The sequence below is a fragment of the Tenrec ecaudatus genome, chromosome 15 (genome assembly GCF_050624435.1).
Source record: "Tenrec ecaudatus isolate mTenEca1 chromosome 15, mTenEca1.hap1, whole genome shotgun sequence".
In the NCBI taxonomy this organism is placed as follows: Eukaryota; Metazoa; Chordata; class Mammalia; order Afrosoricida; family Tenrecidae; genus Tenrec; species Tenrec ecaudatus.
Window position 1 is genome coordinate 29,976,133 of NC_134544.1, and position 23,301 is coordinate 29,999,433.

General features: G+C 47.8%; 1 protein-coding gene across 1 annotated transcript in view; it reads right to left on the reverse strand.

Annotated features, from left to right (window-relative positions):
- Window positions 1-23,301, reverse strand: part of SLC14A2 (solute carrier family 14 member 2) — a 207,266-nt gene that overhangs the window by 122,863 nt on the left and 61,102 nt on the right. The window lies entirely within an intron of this gene.

The following is a 23,301-nucleotide window of genomic DNA, read 5'->3' on the forward strand; positions in this document are numbered from 1 at the left end:
CACTTGTCGTTTGTTGTGATGTCTCTTTGCATATGACATAAAATGTCCCTTGTCTTACGTCATCATGCATTTGTCATTTTGAATCTGTCTTTGTCAGGTGCGGCCTCTCCTTGCTAAGCGGTGAGGGCTTCAGACCCCATGCAGCCTGTGCGTGCCCTCCTGTGCCCCTCTGCTCTGCCCACTGCCCCCTCCCCTCGCCTCGCCTCTGCTGGGCTGGTGCCTGCAAGCAGGGGGCCTGGGGGTGAGGACAGGGCCTGGGTGGCACCAAAGAGGACAACCCCGGGAGCAGGTGGGGAATGAGGCTCTGACTGACCACACGCATCCCCGGAGCCCACCTGGTTCTTTTTCTTTAAAAGGAGTAAACATTTTGTCATGCCACCCCGAGGGCCCCGACTCTCCCAGCAACTGTCTCGTCAGGGCCTGGCTGGGCCTGCCAGCTCCCCCCCTGTGCTTCCTTTTAATAAAATTTAATGTTTTCATTTTCAAAGACCTAGAAAATCCAAACACTTTTTAAAAGCCCCGAGGAACTATAAAAATTAATAGCACAGGGATAATTTCTTTTTCAGTGGCGACTCAATTAAACCTGCCAAAGTCAGACAGTGTGATTTAAACGCACCGCTTGCGAAGGGACCCGAGCGGAGCAGGCAAACATGTAATGAAACAATAATATTTACCAATTACCCTCTTGGATGTTTCCCACCAGGCCCCTCGCCCCCAGGGAGAATTTTTCCCTCCCCTCCCTCCCTCTAGGGGCTCCAGCTCAGCATCCCTAATTGTTTTCTCCTTGAATGGTCACATTGCTATCAACAAGTGTCTGAACTGTTTCTCCGCTCAGGGTAATGGAAAAATACCACCCGGGCCGGCTGCCCAGGGCAGCCGGCTACATGGACAGCATCCTGAATGTGGAGCTGAGATCGGCCAGGGAAACGCGCAGTGGCTCCAGGCTCATGCTGGCCCTCCAGCCAGAACAGACCTCTCACCTTCCAGACTCAGACTTGCTGCCGGGCACTTGCTTTTGCCGTGCCTCCTGCCAAGAATGTCCTCTTGCCCCTTAAATCGTATCTTCCCTTGGAGGCTCCCGTCTAGATCAACATCGCAAGTCGTGGTTTGTGTGGACCTAGGGTGCTGGAAGAGAAGCTGCTGGCATTTCAAGTCCCAGCAGGCTCACCCCAGGGGGACAGGTTCCAGCAGAGCTTCCAAACCAAGAGAGTAGGAAGAAAGGCCTGGTGGTCCACTTCTTAAAACTAGCTGGTGGAAGCCACAGGGATTTCCGCAGAAGACTGTTGACTGCAGGACTGGGTTGGAAACCAAAAACCAAACCCACAACTGCGAAGTTGCTTCTGACACATACGGTGACACCCCCCCAACCCAACCTTGTGGTAAAAAAACTGAAGTGCTCCCTAGTTTGCTTGGCAGTAGATTGCCAAGCCTGGGTAGGTTTGAACCAACAACCTTGAATGTGAGCGATTGAATTCCAACCATTTAGGCCATCCAGGAGCCTTCTAGGCTGGAAAGCACTTAAAACACTCAGTGACCAGAGCCAGGGACTCCAGAAGAGACCAACTATTGTGAAGATGACGCGGGACCAGGGCAGGCTTCTTTCTTGGTATCCAGGGCTACCATGAGTTGGTCTCACCTCCAGAGTAACTACGGTACCACCAGGATCCAATCCATCTCCATGCAGAGCTCTGCTGTCAGCTGACGACGTAGCCTTCTATCTCCTCCTATGTGCCCAGTCGGGTCCTATCCTAGGGCTTCTTGCATCTGACTCCTGGCAGGCTTATCTGTCACTAAAGGCATGGATTCCTCCTTGAACCCTGTGCGCTAGTCATTGTATTTCGCTTGGCGCTCTGCCGCGGGTGGAGGCTGAATGTGCAACTTGCAATGGCGGCTCAGCATGCTCTCTGCAGCAGCAGAGTTCACTGTGAAGCCCGGGACACAAGCACTAGGGATTCACTGTAGCATTGTTGACATGGGGGAAACAGAGGAGCTGACCCCGTGTCCATGGCCATCGTTAGCACTGCAGTAATACCGTAGAAAATACGGACATGCTCCTTGGAATTTTCAATGGCTGCGACCTTCAGAAGTAGATCGCCAGGCCTTTCTCCTGAGTGGACTTGCCTCTGGGTGGGACTTGAACTTCCAACCTCCCATTTGATATCCAAGTGCTTTACTGCTTATGCCACCCCGGCACCTCCAGGGCATGCTAGAAAAAATCAAGCCAAACCCATTGCTGTTGAGTTGGCGCTGACTCAGGAGCAGTGACCCTAGAACAGGGGTTCTCCACCTTCCCAATGCCGAGACCCTTTCAAACAGTTCCTCATGTTGGGGTGACCCCCCAACCATAACATCATTTTCATAGCTACTTCATCACAGTCGTTTTGCTACTGTTATGAAAGGGGTGACCCCCAAAGGGGTCATGACCCACAGGATGAGAACCGCTTCCCTAGAGGATAGAGTTAAAACTACCCCCACAGGATCCTCAAAGCTGTCAACCTTTACAGAAAGAGCTAGCCACCACTTTCTGTCGTGAAGTTGCTCATGGGTTTGACCCACCGACCTTTCACTTCACAGCCTAGCACGTACCCACTGAACCGCCAGGCTCATTTGGTGATGAAACAGAAAGAAAGAAAATGCTCATCAGTATGTATAAATCTCAACAACAGAAATGTGGAGTGAAAATAACAAGATGCTGAATAACAAGTCTGTTCAGATGCAGGCAATGGCAACGGATTCTACATCTCCCAGTACAGTACAGTGTTTGATGGATCTACGGGAGGATGCCTAGGTTTGAACACATGGGTGAGGAAGAAAACATGCACTTCTGGGCAGCACTGCCTCTGGAGGAGGGAAGGGTATGGGGCGTGGACAGCAAGACTCTTTAATTCTTTCTGGATATTTAAAATTTTCATTATTCAAAAGCCAATAAGAGCATGTTAATATTTGCTAATTCCTCTTGGAGAGCACTGTCCTGGTCATAGAGACTGGTGGGAAGTCTACCCAAGGACTGCCCCCTTCACCTGTTTCCTGCTGGACTACATTTCCCAGCTTCCTCTGTGGTGAACTGCACTCACATGACCATGTGCTGGGGGAGAGGTAAGTAGAGGGGTCTGGTTCCTGAGATGACTGGCCTGGGTCAGCAGCCCTGGCAGTCGGCAAACTGACTGTGGGCTTAGCTGCCACACTCTACAGACAGGACTACAGGGGACAGGAGCTAAAGTTGAGTACTAAGTAGGGTGCCAGGGATGGTCCACTGCCTACAGGATGAAGGGGAATCCAAGCATGGCCTGCTGACCCACACAGGCACTTGGCTTCTCCTCACTGTGCCCAAGACATGCCACGCTCCTTCCGGAGCCCCTCCCCACAGCTCTCTGTTTACAGCACACGGAGTTGGGTGCGCTGAGTTAATCCTCACTCATCCTGACCCTCTGGGACAGAACCTGTCTCCCTTTACTAGTCTTAATCTCTATGGAGGAGTCCTGCTGGTGGTTGGGATGCGCTTGGCAATCCGCTCCAGTATACATGGCCTATGGGGCAGGCAATCTGCTCTGTCACCTGGTGTCACTATGAGTTGACATGGACTCAACAGCATCCAATAGCAACAACATCAACAACCTTGATGGAAGCACATCTCCAAATGCTCCTCCCAATTGGCTGCCCCCCCCCAAAAAAAACCAAACTTCAACCTCATTGCCATTGAGTCGATTCCGACTTACATTCCCAACCCTATGGGACATGCTCGAGCTGCCCCTGTGGGTTTCTGAGACTCTAACTCTTGATGGGAGTAGAAAGCCTCATCTTTCTTCCTTAGAGTATTAGGTGGTTTCGAACGGCCGGCCTTGTGGTTAACAGCCTAACTCATACCCACAATGCTGCTGGGGCTCCTAAGTGGGTTCATACCTCCCACCTTTCTCTCAGCAGCAGAGTGCATAGTCACGGGGCCCACCAGAGTTCCTTTTCCCAGCTGCTACTGCTGCTGCTGCTGATTCCACTTCCCTCCGCCTCCCACACCTCCCTTCCAGTCTGCAGAACTCTTATCCACACTGCTTGTTGGAGCTTGCACCAGGTGCTGCCCAATGTTGCTGCTCACGTCTTGGGGGCAGAGACAGTGCCTTAGCTCTGGAGAAGTGATGGGATGGGAAGGAGTGCCTCAAGTTGGCGTTTGAAAAGCCTGTTCTAAGTGGAGAGGAGATGACGGGAAAAACAGATTCCAATTGGGTGTCCCTCCTCTGTTGCATCTGATGAGTTCACAATGCGTTATTCTCCCCTGAGTTGAGGGAGGGCAGGAGGGACCAAACAGGTTACTCCCGTAGGACTGGAAGAGAGAGAGAGAGACAGGGCAAGGTTGTGGAGGCCCCCCTGGAAGGTGCTGGACCCCTACATGTGAGTTTCATTCTCACTGGAGGAAAGACTAAGCGAGGCCAACTCCAGCAAGCTCCCCGCTAACCCTGTCTCACATGGCCTGATGTGCCCCGCGCTCACCTCGTTTTCTGTCTTCACAGATAAGAGTCTCTAGAACAGAAGGGCACCGTTTGTCTCAGAAGCAGTTTCTTGAGAGGGCTGGCTGGGACTCAGCCCTGCTTCCTTCGCCAGCCCCAGCAGAACAGAAGGCTTGAGGGAGAATCAGAGAGCAGGACAGGCAAGGATGAAGGTCAAAACTAACCACCACCACCCACCCCATTCACGGCATTGAGTTGATTCGGACCCATACTGACCCTTTAGGAGAGGGATGTTTCCGGGACAGTTGGGAATCCCCATCTTTCTCCTGCAGAGCAGCTGGTGGCTGGTCCTTTTAAATCGCACCATACGTAACCACGACGGCACCAGGGCTCCTTACCATTGCACGGTGATGGCATTCTATGTATGGCCCTCAGCGTTGCTCAAGCCTTTTACACTCAGATGCCCCTCCCTCTACTACAGAGGTTCTCAACCTGTGGGTCGTGACCCCTTTGGGGAGCTGAACGACCCTTTCACAGGGTCGCCTGATTCATCACAGTAGCAAAATGACAGTGATGGAGTAGCAACAAAAATAATGTTATGGTTGGGGGATCACCGCAACGAAAATAATGTTATGGTTGGGGGGTCACCGCCACATGAGGAACTGTATGAAAGGGTCGCGGCATGAGGGAGGTGGAAAACCACTGCCCTAGTGTGCTTTGCTGTGTTGCTCTTCCCAGATCATTGTGTGTTTTGCTTGTCGGCACATGGAAGGCGTCAGCCCTGCAGCAAATCAATCTACCCGCCCCGTTTTCCTCTCCACCACGTGCTCACGTTGTGTCTCTGTGTCACACTGCGGTCCTTCTCGCAGCATTTCAAACCTTTTCATCATGCTATTGCCCAGGGACTAGACAGCAGCGTAGGGCAAACCACCTTTTCACGCACCGGAGACCAAAAAGCCACCGTGGCGCCTTGCATTTGGATTTTCACGGGATCGCAATGGTCTGGAGCCAAGCCTGCCTCCTCGCCACGGTATGCCGCTGCCCCCAGTTTTGTCCAGTTGAACCTCAAAGTAGCCCCAGCAAGCTTGTATTCCTTACCTCATGTCAGGGGGGCTGCGTGGCCTCCAGGCCAGTACCACACCTCAGATAAAGACCTCTAAGAGCACCCCTTCCCTCTGCAGCCACTCCTTTCTTTCCACCAGCAAACCTCCGAGATTTCACCCCTTTGCCCCCCACTAAACCAGTCCTAGGGATGTCTGGTGGTGGAGTGGGCACACATTGGATCGCCATGAGTCGGCATCAACTAGGTGACAGGGAGTTCAGAGTGGCATTGGCATCGATGCCAGCTAGCTGCTGGCTGGGTAGAAGGAACAGACCCCTGGGAGTGGGTGTGAGTGGCTGAAGGAAGGAGCTCCCAGGGACGGTACAGGTGCTCACAGGTGGCTTGAGGCCCAGAGTGTGGCTATTGTGTCACAATTAACATCTAGAAAGCGGCATTTAGTAGGGGCTTCGGCATTTAGTAAGGACTTGGGGCCACACTCCTGAAGCCCCTGCCAGACCACTTTCATTTGGTTGATCTCTTGACCCTTAGGAAGGCCAGATACCACCTTGGGTCAAGGCATCCTCTTCCCCAGAAGAAAGCCCTTGGGCTCAAACTTGGTACTTGAGGGAAGTGGACGGACCTGTGGCTTTCACTGTCTGAACCGAGCATTGAGTCCACTCCACGGAGGCCGTGGGGAACCAAACCTTTCCTTAGAGGTCCATAATCCAAAAGGCACACAGAGTAGTGTCAGAGCTTGTTTAGAAAAGGGAGAGCCAGCCCCAAGAGCCAGATACAAAGGTACATACCCTTGGAGGGGAAACTCAAGGACAGTACACAGTGGATACCTCCGCCAGCGGAAACTAATCCCCTGGTCTCCTGGCAGATGAGATTTGCACCTCCTAGTTGCTGACCCTGGAACCATCCACCCGCTGGCTGGCCAGGCCATCTCCCTAGGTTCTCTCCATCTTTGGCTGCCTTGCACAAATCCATGCTGTGCCAAGAATTGAGCACACCCACCCAAGTGAGTCTGCAGCTCTGATCCCCTTTCTCTAGCCAACTGCATCACATCATTAAAGACCCCCTCAAATCCTGCCTTCTTCACGCTGGATCAAGGGGTTTGCCCTCAGCACCCACCTTTTATTCACTACCTGGCCAACCTGCTCTATTCTGGGTCTGACTCAGCACTTCCCCCCTGCCTGGCACTGTGTCTGTGTGCATGTCTCCTTGTTAGTTTCCCTGTATGAACTCCTGAGAGCACGGGCTACCTGGTGCCCTCTCCTTCATGGGCCTCTGTGCTGCCCACACAAGGGATGAAAGAAATACATTGGTCCACTGGTTGAGGAGACAGAGCCTTCATTGACTTAGTAACAACTTGTTTCTTAGCATCTCTGACCAAATGGACAACTGTGGGGGGCAGGGTTAGAATGTTTCAAAGGATCCCTAGTGGTGGAGTGGATTGTAAGTTGAGATGTTAACCCACAGGTCAGTAGATCAAACCCACCAATACGTTTATCTGTTCTTGTAAAGAAACCCATGGGGCCAGTTGGACCCGGTAGCCGTGAGTTTGGTTTGGTTTGTTTGAAAGATGTTTCATACTCTCTGGTTCAAACGTGAACTGATGACTGACACCTAGCGTCAGCTCACCTCTTTAGCCTTTATCCTCTCCTGCCCACAGAGCCTCACCCCAGCAAGGCTGGGCTCCTTTTTATTCCAACACAACCTACAATGCCTGTGTGTTCCTGCAGGGGCGCTGCAGCTTTTGTGGTTCCTTCTCTGTCCCTTCTGGGCTTTACACCTGCCCAGTGCCTCGCTAGCCCCTCCCACTGCCAAGGCAGCCCCTCATGGCTTTCCATGAATCCCCCCTCTCCAGTGCCATTTCTGTCTGAGAGGGCTGGGTTAGCCCAGATTAATACATGGAGACAAGGTCTGATTAGTGGTATAAGGGGTGGGGACTCATTTCCAGTTTAAGGTCCTAGGGAAGAGGTGGTATTTTACCTGAGCCTGGATGCCAGACCGGCTCTGGACTGATGGAGGAGAAAGAGAGATGGACAGGGAGAGGGACAAGGGAGTTGATGGGGCTGGGGTACTGGAAAGGAGGGATCCAGGAGATGGGACAGAAGGGAGAAGACGGGACTTGGCCTGGGTCCTATCTGATAAGCTGAGGGCACACAGCTTGCCAGGCTTTTAAATAGAATGCCATTAATTACACCTAAAGTGGTTTCTTAGTGCCTGTGGGTGCCCAGCCTTAGGCCAGGCCAGAGAGCCCAAATAAGAGCAGCCCCCAGGAGTCAGAGTAGCGGGGGCCCCGAGTTAGCCTTCATGGTTTCCAGAAAGTACATGTCTGCCTAAAAGGCTGCCCTTGGTGGTCTCTTTTTAAAAACCACACCAGGTGCAGGTAGGTGAGGCAGGCAGTCATTTGGGGTTTAATGGAAACAGGGGTGATGCATCGAGTTGGTAAGCATATCCAAGGAGAATTCTCATGTGCATAAACATTTGGCACTTAGGATTGGCAACAGTGGTGTGCTCTTGGGGTGGTAGGGGTGTCATTGACACCTGCCTTGATTGGTGCTCCATGTGAGGGGACACTTTTAGCAGAAACTACCTGCCTAGGTCACCTATGGCCGGCATTCCAAAATCACCCTTGCTTACAATGGTCTCTCTCTCTCTCTTTCTCTCTCTCTCTCTCTCTCTCTCTCTCTCTCTCTCTCTATCTATCTATCTATCTATCTATCAGTGGTATAATTCAAATAAGTTCACAGCTGGTTTGCTGCCCTGATGATCATTTTAAGCATAACAAAATGAAATGTAGTTTATTATTTCAAACAGTTAATACTTAAATAAGAGAGCAATGGAAGACGTGTACAAAACTGTATGATGTTCTAAGAAACAGGTTTAAAAGATCGATGACAAAATATTAAACAATATTTGATAAAAACTAAAATAAAACTCTTATATAAGATCATTCCATATTGCTTCTTGGTTGGCATTCTCCCTTGCAATATTCTTTGCTTTTATGACAAGAATAATGCTGTCTAATTTTTTATACCTGTGGACAGAATGGACATTAGTCCGGGTGCTCAGAATATGCTGGTGCACAGATGAATGTTAAAGACGAGTAAGGGGTATAAGTTTATAGTTTCCACATTGGGTGGTGACTCAGCCACCCACCTTAGAGAGGACCCCAATTACAAGTGCCATTTTCACAACCAGTTTGCTGAACGCAACAAAAAGAATGAGATATTAGTTCTGCTGAACTGGTGTGAACTGGCTGAGCCCCACCACTGATTTTATATATAGTGATAGTTAGGTTCATTGTGCCAGCCTGGTCAATAGGAACATGTGGATTAATCAAGTTGCAGTTTGATTCGAGGCCGGGGAGATAAATGTCTCTGCAAGGCCTGTCTCCCTCCCTCTTGCTCTCTGGTGATCGGAGCATGCTGGCTAGTTCTCTGCCTCAACCTGTGAGCTACACAACCCTTGGGCCAAGCCAACCTGTGGACTATGTCGCTATAGCTTGAGGCTCCTCTGAGACCTGTTTTGCCACGCTGCTGGTGTATACATTGCTTGATCTTGAGGCTGGTGGATCCTGTCGCCTTGTATTGCTTGCATTCAATATCCCATCCAGGCCTGCTTCACTAAGCTACTGAGTTACTGACTATTGCTGACCCACCCTGCTGCTTGCTGCCTATGGGCAGACTCTGCCTTGCCCAAGGCAGGACTCTGCTGTCTGTTTCGTTGACCTTGAAGCCAGCAGTCCATGTGATCTGAAGATCTGAAGAACTTCCAGTATATCAACTGTTCCATGGAAGTGAGTTGAACTGAACCCTCTGCACTGCTGTGTGGACTAATTAGCTTTTATATTCCATCTCGCTGTGTAAACCTTTCTATCTATCTATCTATCTATCTATCTATCTATCTATCTATCTATCTATCTACCTACCTACCTACCTACCTACCTACCTACCTAATCATAAGTGCCCTGGTTTTGTTTCTCTAGAGAACCCTGCCTAACACACACATATAGTATATAAGGCCACATACAAAACAATGTAATTATATTGTATAAATAGAAAATAGAATTCCAATCAGTAGGAAGTTTCAAAGACCTTTTCCCATAGCATTTGGAACCCTACAACATCCTATGCTGTCCCATTTAATCTCCATAACAACTTTGTGAGAGAAATAATATTATCATTGCCTTAGATAAAAGGAATCCAAGACACTGAGAGATTAAGTAATCTATTCAAGATCATTTAGCTAAGTGACTGGGGTAGGACTTGAACCATCTCTGCTCGAAGACCCTGGTTTCTATGCTCTACTGAGAGTATCTAAGCAAAGGCTGAAGGGACCTGCCAGGGATCCTCAAGAGGGAATTTCTGCCTGGAGATGAATAAGATTCATTCCTCTTCTGTTGGTCAGTGGTCTAGTCTATGAAGTTTTCAGGCCAACACTTAAACTCAATTCAACTCTAAGCAATGTTGAGGGTGTGGTATTGGAAAGGGAGAGGGCATGCAGAGGGAGGTGGGTGAGAAGTCTCTTTACAGCCCTACCACCAAATCGTCATTTTCCTTACAATTTGTCCTTGCTGTCCCCTTTATGGTACCTAGCCCTTGGGGAACTTTTCCTTTCTACACATACTATATGTTGGATGTCACACCATAACTTGTCTGGTCTTTGGTCCTTAGTATCCAATGTGCCAAGTTGACTTTTGAGATGGTCTCTATGTTCAGGTGGGATATACTTAAGGTTATGCTTTGGCTCAGCATGCAGGAATAATTGTGCAGAAAGAAAGCAAAGAGTCATTAAAAAGACCGGAGAGTTTGTCCCACTTCTATTCAATATTGTACTGGAGGTCCTAGCTAATAACATAAAACACTGAAAGGACATTAAAGGTATCCAACTGGGAGAGGAGGTAAAACTCTCGCTGTTTGCAAATGACATGATTCTGTACATTGAAAATTCCCAAAGCTCCACAACAGGAGTACTGACAGCAGTAGAGGAATATGGAAGAGTGGCAGGATACAAGATCAACAAACAGAAGTCTATTGGTTTGCTGTATACATCGAGCAAGACCATGAAATAAGAGATCAAGAAGGCAGTATCCTTCACAATAGCCAAGAACAAATAGAAATATCTAGGGATATATTTAACCCAAAAAAACCCCAAAGATTTATACAAGGAAAACTACAAGACCCTACTACAGGAAACCAAAAGAGACCTCCACAAATGGAAGACCATCCCCTGCTCATGGATTGGAAGACCCAATATAGTAAAGATGTCAATTTTACCCAAGGCACTTTATAAGCTTAATACTATCCTGATTTAAATACCAACAACCTTCTTCAAAGAATTGGAAAAACTGACCACCAATTTCATATGGAGAGGAAAGAAATCCAGAATTAGCAGAGAACTCCTCAAGAAGAAGGACAAAGTCAGAGGGCTCCCTTTACCTGACTTTAACACCTACTACACAGCCACAGTGATCAAAACAGCATGGTACTGGCATAATGACAGATACTCAGACCAATGGAAAAGAACAGAAAACCCAGATATAAAACCATCAGCATATAGACAACTGATCTTTGACAAGGGCCCCAAAAGCATCAAGTTGGAGGCAGATGCCCCTTTTAACAAGTGGTGCTGGAAACAATGGATATCCACCTGTATAAAAATGAAACAAGATGTTTACCTCACCCCATGCACAAGAACAACCTCAAGGTGGATCACAGACCTAGAAATAAAATCCCACTCTCAGGGTTATCAACAAAGGAATCAGGACAAACCTAAGAACCTTAGCCCAGTGAATATACAGACTGACTGCAGTAGGGAAGGGTACACACACAGGTGAACCTGAAATGGACAAGTGGGGTTTACTGAGGATAAAACACCGGCGTGTGTTGAACGACTTCCCCAAGAGGGTAACAAGGCAACCCACAGACTGGGAGAGGATGTTTAGCAATGACACAACAGACAAAGGGCTTATTACTGAAATCTACAATACCCACCTGGCCTGCAAAAGGAGGAAAACAGTCAACCCCCCGAGGAAGTGGGGAAAAGACCTGAAAAGAAGTTTCACTATGGAAGAGACCCATGTGGCCAATAAACATATGAGAAAATGGTCCCGATCATTAGCCATCAGAGAAATGCAAATTAAAAACACCATGAGATACCATTTAATATCCTTGAGGTTAGCCCAAATCAGAAAATCACAGAGCAAAAAATGTTGGAGGGGATGTGGCAAGATAGGAACTGGTGGTGGTGGTGTAGGTATGTACAGCCTCTGTGGAAAGCGATCTGGTGATATTTAAAGAAAATGGAAATTGACCTACCTTATGACCCAGCTATCCCTCTACTGGGCATACACCCCGAAGAGGTAAGAAATAAAACATGACCAGTCATTTGTGCTCAAATATTTATTGTGGTGCAATTCACAATCACAAAGAGTTGGAGACAACCTAAATTTCCATCTATAGATGAGTGGATTAGTAAACTCTGGCGCACACACACAGTGGAGCACTACGCATCACTAAAGAGCACTGATGATCACATGAAACACGTAGTTTCATGAGAAGAGTTAGAGGAAATTATGTTAAGCAAAGTCAGCCAATCACAATAGGACAAGTACAACATGAGTCCCCTGAGGTAAGTATAATCAGCACAGTTGGTATAGAAGAAAAGCCACTGATCTCATAATATATGGGTTGAGGTACATGAAGTTGGATAGGGGTCAGACCAAACCCAAGGAGGCACATGTTAATCCAACACAAAGAAAGAGAAAGTGGGGGCGGGGAGAAACTGAGATGATGGCATGGGGGGAGTGGGGCACTAACCCACCCAGGGGGAGAGTATTGGTTATGTCCCCACAGAATTGGGAGTGTGCATACACACCCCACCATGACGCACCAAAGCATGAGGGCAACATAACCACACAGAGGAATGCATGGCCAACCAGAGTCAAACTGAACCCCACCCTAGAAGTATGTGCAGTAGAGAACAACAGTAAACCTACAGGTTGGGAGCATACCATGCCCACACGGAAGCCACGCAAGAAAGGAAAAGAGAAAGGGAGAGTTGGTCTAGACCCCATATTGGCACACCAAGCCTAGAGGAGGATGACCCTGCACAGAGCTGCTAAGGCACAGAAAGGACTGTAGGGCCAACAACAGCCCATGACAGGTCGTCCCTTAGTGGAGCAGACCACGACAGAGGACAATACTGGGGACACATGGCAGGTAGGTAGTGCAGTCTGAACTCCTCACAGCAGGGCAAACCAAGAAGGGCACATAACAGCTCAACAATCAGAGCAAAGCCAAGCCATAAAACCCCTAAAAAGCTCCCCAAATAGACTTCGGGTTATGAGGGGCAGCTCCTGGAATTCCCCAAAGACCAGTGGGGAGATTGTCATAAAGGTCAGCTGGCAGACCTGGAGTTACGTATGTGTTTTCTCCTTTTCTTTTTTCAATCTTTTGCTTGGTCTCTGTTATTGTTGGCTTGCCTACTTATGTAAGACAGGCATGGTAAGCAAGCTCAGGAGAAAGCAATGGGACCAATGGTCCTAGAGGGATTTGGGAGAAGGAGGCAGGGGAAGGGTACAGTGAGCAAACAACACCATAGACAGGGGAACAACTAGGGAATTAAAATCAACAACAAGGAGGACATAGAGATCCTGGGGGTGTTAGAGCAAGAGCAATCTAGCTGAGAGGAATTACGAAGAGGCCGATGTAGGGTGAGTGTGATGATGGGGCAGGAGGAAGATAAAAGGAAATCGAGGAAAGATCTAGGAAGCAAAGCTATGGATAGAGGTATAAGCATAGGTGTGTACATATGTAAATACATTAATCCATAAAAAGAGAAGTATTGGTCTATCATATATTTATAAGGCAATGCACTGAGATCATGGATGGACTTCGGGCCTCTGCTCATGCCCTCCTTCAATTCAAGAACACCTTGTTCTAACAAACTGGCATTCTCTGATTCACACCCTACCGGCACCATCCCTGAAGACAAAATGGGTGCATAAGCAAAGGTGGTGAAGAAAGCAGATGGTGCTGGCTATTAAAAGAATTAGCATCTGGGGTCGTAAAGGCTTGAAGTTAAATAAGTGACCATCCAGCAGAGAAGCAACAAGTCCACATGGAAGAAGCACACCACCCAGTGCGAACATGAGGTGTCATCAGGACTGGGTAACAGGCATCAGAAGACCCATAACAAATAAACAAAAAACAAACAAACAAACAAAGAAATATTGTTGAGAATGAGGGGGGTTGGGGCAGAGACCCAAAGCTTGTCTTAGACAATGGAATGTCCCCCCACAGAGGGGTCACAGGGAAGGGATGTAGTAAAACACGGATGAAACAGACAATATTCCTTGAAGCTTTCTCACCCCCACCCCGCTATCATGACCCCAGCACTCCCTTTCACTGCACGTTATACAATACACAGGTATAGATCAGAGTTAAGAGCTCATGACACATGGAATCCAGGAAGAGGAATGGGAATAGTGATCCCAGAAGGGTAGGAGGAAGGGGAGAGTGGAAGGGAGAAAGGGGGAGAACCGATCGCAATGATCGAATTATGAAAATAATAATTTATAATCTATCAAAGGATCATGAGGGTGGGGTGAGGAGGGAGGGTAAAAAGAGGAGCTGATACCAAGGGCTCAATAGAAAGCAAATCTCTAGAAAAGAATGATGGCAACATATGTACAAATGTGCCTGATACAATTGATGTATGGATTGTAAAAAGAGTTGTAAGAGCCCCCAATAAAAGGATCTTTTAAGGTTAAAAAAAAAAAAGGAGAGAAAGAAACGGCCAAGCTGGATGTCAGGAGAGACTGACATTTTCTCTTGACCGTGGAATATCTAAGTGAAGGGAAGAAGTGATGACGACGAAGAGCTGAACAGAGGTTTCATTGTGAAATATGATAATGAAGTATGCATGGCGTAGAGTTAGCAAACCCACACACGCCGAGCACGTCTCAAGGTGAAAAACTACAGAGGAAAAAGAGACTATACTAGAGCTGCCTACTGAAGGACTGAAGGGCTTTATGGGCAAACTACTCACCAGCGTGGGAATATCAAACACAGGTGGAAAGAGCCGCAGTGCCCGAACGAAATGGGTGAAGTGCCATCCTTTAAGGGCGTGGCGTCTGATCAAGAACCAATGAAATTTTAGGAAGAAGTCTGAAAGGGCAGGTTCAAAAAAGGCTCCAGGAATTGATGGAACACCAATTGCAATGTTTCAACAAACAGATAAATGTTAGAAGATTGGGAGACCTGGTCAACCAACTGTATTTGTGTCCATTCCAAAGAAAGGCAATCCAAAGTATGCAGAAGTGATCAAAATACAGCATTAATATCATATGAAGCAAAATTTTGCTGAAGCTAACTAGAAACGGTTGCAGCAGTACATTGACAGAGAGCTGCCAGAAAAGCAAGCTAGATTCAGAGAACGTGGAAAATGTGATATAGTTGTGGGGCCAGATGACCTTGGCTAAAAGAAGAAAATACCAGAAAGATATTTACTTGTGTTTTATTGGCTAGGCAAAAACATTTGACTGTAGATCATAACACATTAAGGATAACAATGAGAGGAGTAGGGACCTAAAAATAGTCCCCAAACCAAACTCACTGCCACTGAGTTGGTGCTGACTCACAGCAAGCAACCCTAAGGACAGGGTAGAACTGCCCCTGTGGGTTTCTGAGACTGTCACTCCTGTGCCATGTCTCATCTTTCTCCCAAGGAGCAGTTGGTGGTTTCGAACTGAGAACCTAGCAGTTAGCAGCCCGATGTGTAACCAGTATGCCACCAGAGCTCTTGAGAAACAGGAAAATGTTGAACTTATCAAGGATTACATTTTACTTGTATCTTTTTTTATTTTACTTGAATCATTTGATTGATAATCAGTGCCACGGAAGCAGCAATCGAGTAATCAAAGGTCCGGGCAAATCTGCGGCAAAAGGCCTCTTTAAAATATTAAAACTAAAAAATACCGCTCTGCGCATTCAGGTGTGTCTGACCTAAGCCATGATATTTTCACTCAGCTCCTATGTATATAGAAGCCCAGGCCGTACACCGGGTTTGCCTTGGGCTGTAATCACAAGCTCACCAGTTTGAAAACACCAGTTACTGCTCAGGAGAACGCTGCGGCTTTCTGCTCCTGTAAAGACATGGAAATGCACAGGGGCAGTTCAACTCTGCTCCCACTAGATCACTCTGAGTCGAAATCAACTCGACGGCTGTGAGCTTTTGGTTTTACATAGGCAAGAACTGGGCGAGGGGTAAAGGCTGACGAAGAATCGATGCATGTGAATGACAGTGCTTGTGAAGAATACCGAACAGGCCACGGGCTGCCGGAGGGACAAAGAGCTCTGTCTCGGAAGAGGTATGAGGGGGCTTCAAAATGTTCTTGGAAAAATCCCATGACCTTTTCACTGTTGCCCCCCACACATTTAAAAGCCCCCTTGTTTAGCCAGAGTGCTTCTTCAGAAGTCAGGATGGCAATGCTTCTCACCTACGATCGTGTGTTATCAGGAAGGACCGGTCCCAGAAGAGGAGATCATGTTTGGGAAAACAGAGGTCAGCGAACCGAAGGAAACCTCTCCATGAGATGCACTGACACAATGGCTGCACCAGCGGGCTCACACGTACGCACACTGGGCAGTGTTCCGTGCTTTCGCACACGTGGTGGTTATGAACTGGCGACTAACAGGCAGCACCCAATAACTGCTAACTGAAAGATCGGTGGCTCCATGGGAGAAAGACCTGGTGACCCACTTCGGCCAGGTTTCCACCCCAAACCAACGAACTGCTGTTGAGTCTTGACGCCGAGTCCTAGGCAACGCCATAGAGCAGAACTGCTCCTTAAGATTTGTGCTCACCATCGTCAAAGGTGACAGGTACCAACCTCTATGAGAACATTCCCTGCCAGAGGGGGTCTTTATTAGTGGAGACTGATTCGAGGGGGCCTAACAACAGCCCTTGAGAACCAGGAGCAGTTGCTCTCTCGATGGAAGACAGCAACATCCAGGTCAAGAAGACGGAGCCGGAGGGCCTCACACGTGTCTATTCTGAGGTTTGCAGCCTTTTTCAATCCCACCTGCACCGCCCCAGAAGCGGTATGCCCCTTCTACCCTGAATTTTGGTGGGATGGGCAGTGCCTGCTTTGAATTCTAAGGTCAGTTTATGACTCCTCCACAGTCAAGAAGATTCTGTTGGGCTTTTATTTCTCTAGACTGTACTAGGAATGTCACTACATATGTTTTGGTTTTCCAGATTTATAATTCTACTACACTGCCCCACTGATTTGGTGTTGCTGTAACCAAAAGGTGGTTTTAACAAACAGAAATTTATTCTCTTAAAATTTAGAACACTAGACATTCTCATGCTGGGTTCCAGCTCTATAGGAAGGTCCTTGTCTCCTTTCAGTATTTGTGGGTTGATGTTCCAAGTCTCTTGGCATCAAGCTTTCATTGTGTGTTAGTCTGGGGAGACTAGAGAAACAAATTCATAGACACTCATATGTGTATAGCAAAGAGTTTATATAAAGAATGATTGTACACTAAGAAAACACCCCAGCCCAGTCCAGATCAAGTGCATAAATCCTATATTAGTCCATATGTCTGAAACTAGTCCCTAAATTCCTCTTTAGATTCATGTAGTCATGCAATAATGTTGAATACAGGAAGATCATAGGCCAGTGGGTGGAAAGTCCTGTTGATCCAGTGGCGGTAAAAGCATCTCAGTGTTGGCAAGGGTCTCCACATGGCTCCTCTAGCTCCCAGGGCCCTGGCTGCATCAGTATAGCTCCATCAGGCTTGTCGTCAGTAATGTCTCACAGGGAAAGAGCGTGTATCCCGCCTCCAGCAAGCTATTTATCTCCTTAGTGTCTCCAAATGAGGCCATCAAGCTGCGACCTGATTGACAGGCTAAACTCCGCTCCTTCACTCAAATTGACAACAGATTATGTAATTGCCATGCCTTGGGTCTAGGGGGTTCACAGCGAAGGGACCCTGAGCTCCTGACTCTTCTTTCTTGTAGGTATTGAGGGTCGTCTCTCTGTGCTCACTTGTTTAATCCTGTATGAATCTCAAAAGAGATTGAGTCAAAAAATCCAACCTCACGCGGTTGATTGGATCTTGCCTCATTAACATAACTGCCTTCAGTCCCGCCTCATTAACATTATAGAGGTGGGATTTACAGTGTAAAATAATTACACCAGATTTCAAAATGGAGAATTACCCAATACTGAGAATCAAGGCCCAGCCGGACGGACAGATATCTTCAGAGGACACATTTCAATTCAAACATATGCTATTGCATTTTCTTCTTTAAATCACCATAGGCCCTACTCCCCCCGCCCCCCACTCACCCCGCTGCGCCTCACAAGGATTCTCTCATTGGTCTAGAATTCTCTAGACCATTCTTCACTCCTAGTTTCTTGTCTCCTAGAGCTGTAAAGGGGAGAAATGGATTGAGTTGGTCACAGCCACAAAATAACCAGATCCCTTCTAGCCAACAGATGATTAACTGAGCAACTGCTATGTGACCAGTCCTAAAGGCAGCAGGTACAATGCCAGGAGAAGGGACCATCTGCTCTAAAGACGGAATGTTTAGTGGTGGAATTTAGGGACTTGTGGGATACAGATCTTTCAGATAACCTTCAAATTGCTCAATGCAGACAGACAAACATCTGTGCAAAGATACAGAAAAGGTCTGCTCAGTGTGAATGACGAAAATGAGGCGAGTTAGAATCCCCCCTCCCCAAAGTGACTGCACTGTTCCCGCCTCCCCGCCCTTGTCAACGCCCTCTTCTCCAGGGCTGGGGCCTGGTACCCCGCCTGTGGTTCCCTTTGTTGTCTTCTCTTCCTCACCCACGTTGGGACGCCCCTCCCCCTGCTTCCTCCACAGTTGCCCCCCGCCGCCCCCCTTGCCCTCGCACAAGGTTCCATTCTTCATTAATGCCGTTTTAAAGCCAGCGCCGAGCTGTTTTCCAGATGTGGCCATGCGCAGACAGTAATTGTGGCTGTGATCCCTTCCAGCTGCGCCCGCCGCTTGCCAACAAACTCCCCGCCCCCACCGTGCAGCCCCAGGAGTCTGTGTTTTGGGGGCTGCAAATTAGGGCAAACGCTGTAAAATGATCATGTGCTACCCACGGCCTTCCCCCACAAGAATTATGGACGTTATAACTGAGCTAATTGGCATTAGGTCTTGCCTGAAAGGTCAACAGAGTGGCAGAGAAACAAGATCTTTGTAAATTGATCGGTTGATTTCCCCCCCTTGCCCCTTGGAACTCCCTCTCCTGGTTTGAAATATGGCCTACCTGCCCTGCGGAATTGCTGACTCTTGTAAATTACTGCTTTGACTGTAGGCACTGTGACACATTGTTTCACATCACGTGCAAGGCAGTGGGTATGTTGAAGGGGTGCATAATTATACCCTGCAAATTCTTTTACCATACCACAAGCTGTAGCCTTCACGCAGGCAATGAACGCTCTTGACCTTCAAATCTAGCATGATTTATCAGAGGGGAGCATACAGGTTTTTTCCCCCCCTTCTACTTCTTCTTTTTTTTTTTTTTACTTTAAATACAGAAGTCCCTTTTAAATGATTTGGTGGCATGGTGTACCCTCGCTGTTCTGTGGTTTCTCGGATGGAGGCCTCTTGCGTGACAGACAGCCTTTTGCATACTTATCTGTGGAGGTTGGTACCCACCCAGCAGCTATGCGGAAGAAATGTCTGGTGATCGATAACACAAGGGGCTGTCGGAAGTGGGGGGTCCAACCTGGCAACAGCATACAACAATAACATAGACAGTTACCTTTCTGCCTGGTTCCCTAACGAAACCACCTTCTTGGCGGCTCAGCAGTAAGCAAGTCCTCGTTAGAACATAAGCAAGATTGTCTGGGTAGAATGAATCACTCTACCTGAGGTTCTTCCCCACCCCCACCTCCCTGCGCATTCAGAGACCCGTTGAGAATCTAATGAAAGCTGACCACATAGGTACACACGCTCGCGCATAGTTCACTTATAATTTCCGGGTGTTCAGAGAGCTCTTGAATCCCAGCCTTGGAACGATTCCAAGTTATGAATCCCTGCCCAGTTATTAACATTACCCATTGACACTTGGGCCCAAGAGAGCTCATTAGACACCTTGTAGCAGAGAAGCTTTAAGGAAAAAGCGTTTCAGGTTGGTCAGTGTAAAGGGAAAGGTGAGAGAAACAGTGTCTTTGGGCTATTTCTAAATCACAAGGGGTCTGAAAATTATCTACTCAGTAACACTGTGGTTCTCGGACTAAACAAAGTTAAGTAGGTGTGTTAGTCTGGGTAGACTAGAGAAACAAATCCATGGATACATATGTGTATCAGAAAGAGGTTTATATACAAGAGGAATTAAATATTGAGAAAATATCCCAGAGCAGTCTAGTCCAAGGCCATAGTATGAGATTAACCTATGTGTCCGATACCAATCTATAAAATCCTCTTCAGACTCACGAAACACATGCAATGAAGCCAAATGCAGGTCAATCACAAGTCGGCGAGTAGAAAGTCTTCGGATCCAGTGTCGCTGTAAGCATCCCAGCACTGGCAGGGGTCTCTCTTCTGAGGTCTGGTTGCGTCCATGTGGCTTGTCTTCTGCAATGTCTCCCAGGGAGCAGCAGAGAAAGAGGTATCTTCCGCCCCCAAGGAGGAAGTCCCAGATTTCCCAGAATTCTTAGGAGAAGGCCATGCCCACACAGAAGTTTCATTGGCTATCTCCAGATTGACAGTCTAGACTCCACCCATACACTCGTAATCCTTAAATTGACACCAGATTAGGTGACTTCCACAGTGGGCAACTCGTGTACATTGGTGCACATTCTTCTTGGAGCATAGACAAAGCCACTGTGATGTACGAACGGCAGGTTCTGTCTGTCCAACAGATAGTCAACAGATAGTCAGTGGTAACTGTTATCATAGAAGAAGGAGTCTATGTGATATGGCTTAGTTCTACTGACCTTACCTGCAAGGTAAGTGGAACGAAACCACCAGTTTCTCTAAGGGAGAAAGATCAGGCTTTTTACTCCTATAAGAAAGACGGTGCTTGGGAACAACAAGTGATCCAAAGTCAATGGTGTGGAGGCCGTAGGGGACCTGGTAGGGCTTGATCCAGGGCAATGTAACCAAAAGGAATTACCGAAACCCAAATGAAGACTGAACATGATAGCGGAACAAGAGGAAAGTAAAAGGAAATAGAGGAAAGAACTAGGAGGCAAAGGGCATTCATAGAGGTCTAAATACAGGCATGTATATATGTAAATATATTTATATATTACAGTGGGGAAATAGATCTATGTACATACATTTATATGTTTAGTATTATGGTAGCAAAAGGACATTGGGCCTCTCCTCAAGTACTCCCTCAATGCAAGAACACTTTGTTTTATTAACCCGGCATTCTATGATGCTCACGTTCCCACCACGATTGTTGAAGACAAAGTGGGTGTATAAGCCAATGTGGTGAAGAAAGCTGATTATGCCCAGCTATCAAAAGATATAGTATCTGGAGTCTTAAAGGCTTGAAGATAAACAAGTGGCCATCTAGCTGAGAAGCAACAAAGCCCACATGCAAGAAGCACACCAGCCTGTGTGATCACAAGGTGTCAATAGGATCAGGTATCAGGCATCAAAGATTCAGAACAAAAAATCATATCATTGTCAATGAGGGTGAGTGAGGAGTGGGGACCCAAAACCCATCTGTAGGCAATTGGACATCCCCTTATAGAAGGGTCACAAGGAGGAGACGAGCCAGTCAGGGTGCAGTATAGCCCTAATGAAACATACAACTTTCCTCTAGTTTTTTAATGCTCCCCCTACACACTATCATAATCCCAATTTTACCTTACAAATATGGCTAGACCAGAGAATGTACACTGGTACAGCAAAGAGCTGGAAACACAGGGAATGCAGGACAGATAAATTCTTTGGGCTCAATAATGAGAGTAGTGATACCAGCAGGGTAAGGGAAAGGTGGGGGTAGAAAGGGGAAACTGATCATAATGATCTACACATAACCCCCTCCTTGGAGAACAGATAACAGAAAAGTGGGTGAAGGGAGACGCTGGACAGTGTAAGACATGAAAAAAATGTTTATACATTATCAAGGGTTTGTGAGGGAGGGAAGGTAGAGAAGGTAGGGGAAAATGAGGAGCGGATTCCAAGGGTTCTAGTAGAAAGAAAATGTTTTGAAAATGATGATGGCAACAAATGTACAAAGGTGCTTGACATAATGGATGGCTGTATGGATTGGATAAGAGTTGTATGAGTCCCTAAAAAATAATTTAAAAAAAAGATGGGGCTTTTTACTCCTATAAGGAGTCTCAGAAACTCACAGGGGCAATTCTCATGTGTCCTACAGGGTCCCTATGAGTGGTAGTCAACCCCTTTTGTTCTTTAGACCCTTGGACCTAAGGCTAACTAGCCAAATAGCTCTGCCAACCCCTCCTATTCTAGACAGTTCTTCTGGAGGGTCATCTCCTTGGGATTCAGATACACGTCCTGGTCTGGACCCAGCCAGTCCTATCTGCCCTCTGGTCCTAGACCTCTAGCAAGCCTGATCCACTGTGACATCTATTAGTCAAGGACCGGCCTGAGATCCTCACCTCTGTCCTTAGTGGATTCCTGAAGCTTCTATAGCTCAGTGTGACAAAGGGCATTTTCCAACTGCGGCCCTCTCCAGTGAGATGGACCAACATGTTTTCACATGAGCCTCCTCTTCCGTCTTTGGGGTGCAGTGCATCACCGAGAGGAACCCCAACCCATTGACACTCCCCCCAGTCGATCCTGACTCCCGGTGACCCTATGTGTGTCTGCGGAGAACCAGACTCCATGGCGTGTCCTGTCTGGCTGGTCTTTTGGGAGGAGAGCGCCAGGTCTTTCTTTCTGAGGTGCCTTCAGGTCGCCCCAAACATCCAGCATTTCTGTTAGCAGCTGAGTGCTTAACCCTGTACACCACTCAGGCGAATCTGGAGTGCAGTGTCCATGGCAGTAAAAATCAGCCTGCCATGGTGGCCTTGGGGACATCTGCAGCCCTTGGATCCACTGCCCCAACTGTCCTCCCCTGGAGACAAACTCCCTCCAGCGCCCACACGCACCCACTCTCCCCTTCAGTGTGATTCTGTCGCATGTTTCCATCTCTCACAACCCCTACACAGACCCCCCCTTACGGACACCATCCACTGAGAGCCGATGAGAGGCCCTCGGCCGAGACACAGCGTGGGCAGCCCAGCTCGGCACTGGTCTAGGTGTGGCCATTCCTGCTTGTCTTTCTGTTGGTGGCTCCCAGCCCTCAGCCCCCATCTGCTGCAGCGCGGCACTCTGAGCATCACACTGCCGCTTTTCCTGAAGAGGTTTCACGAGTTCAGAGCAGTCCTGGGTATTGGGGAGTTGAAATTATTTTTACCCATGTGCAGCTGAAATAGCCATCTGCCATCACACCGCCCAATTCCCCACTGTGTTTAAAATCCATCTGGAGTTCTTTCTCTTTTGTTTTAATCTTCCTTATGAAACGTAAAAGAAACTCGAGTCTGCGGCTTGGTGCAAGGCAAGGTGTGAGCATCTTCCTCTCTGTGGCAGAAGCTGTCCTAGGGCAGCGGGTGGACTGAGTAGTTAATGTCACTTCCTGACTAGTTAATGTGTCCAGGTCCAGCGCTGTTCTTTACACGGGGTCACTTCTTGGGCCTACGTAGAATGTCATTCTGCCGCTGACACATGTAGCCTCCTCCATGAAGTTTTCCAGATTACTCAGCCCTCACGTCTCTGGAGTCTCAGGGTCTGCGATGG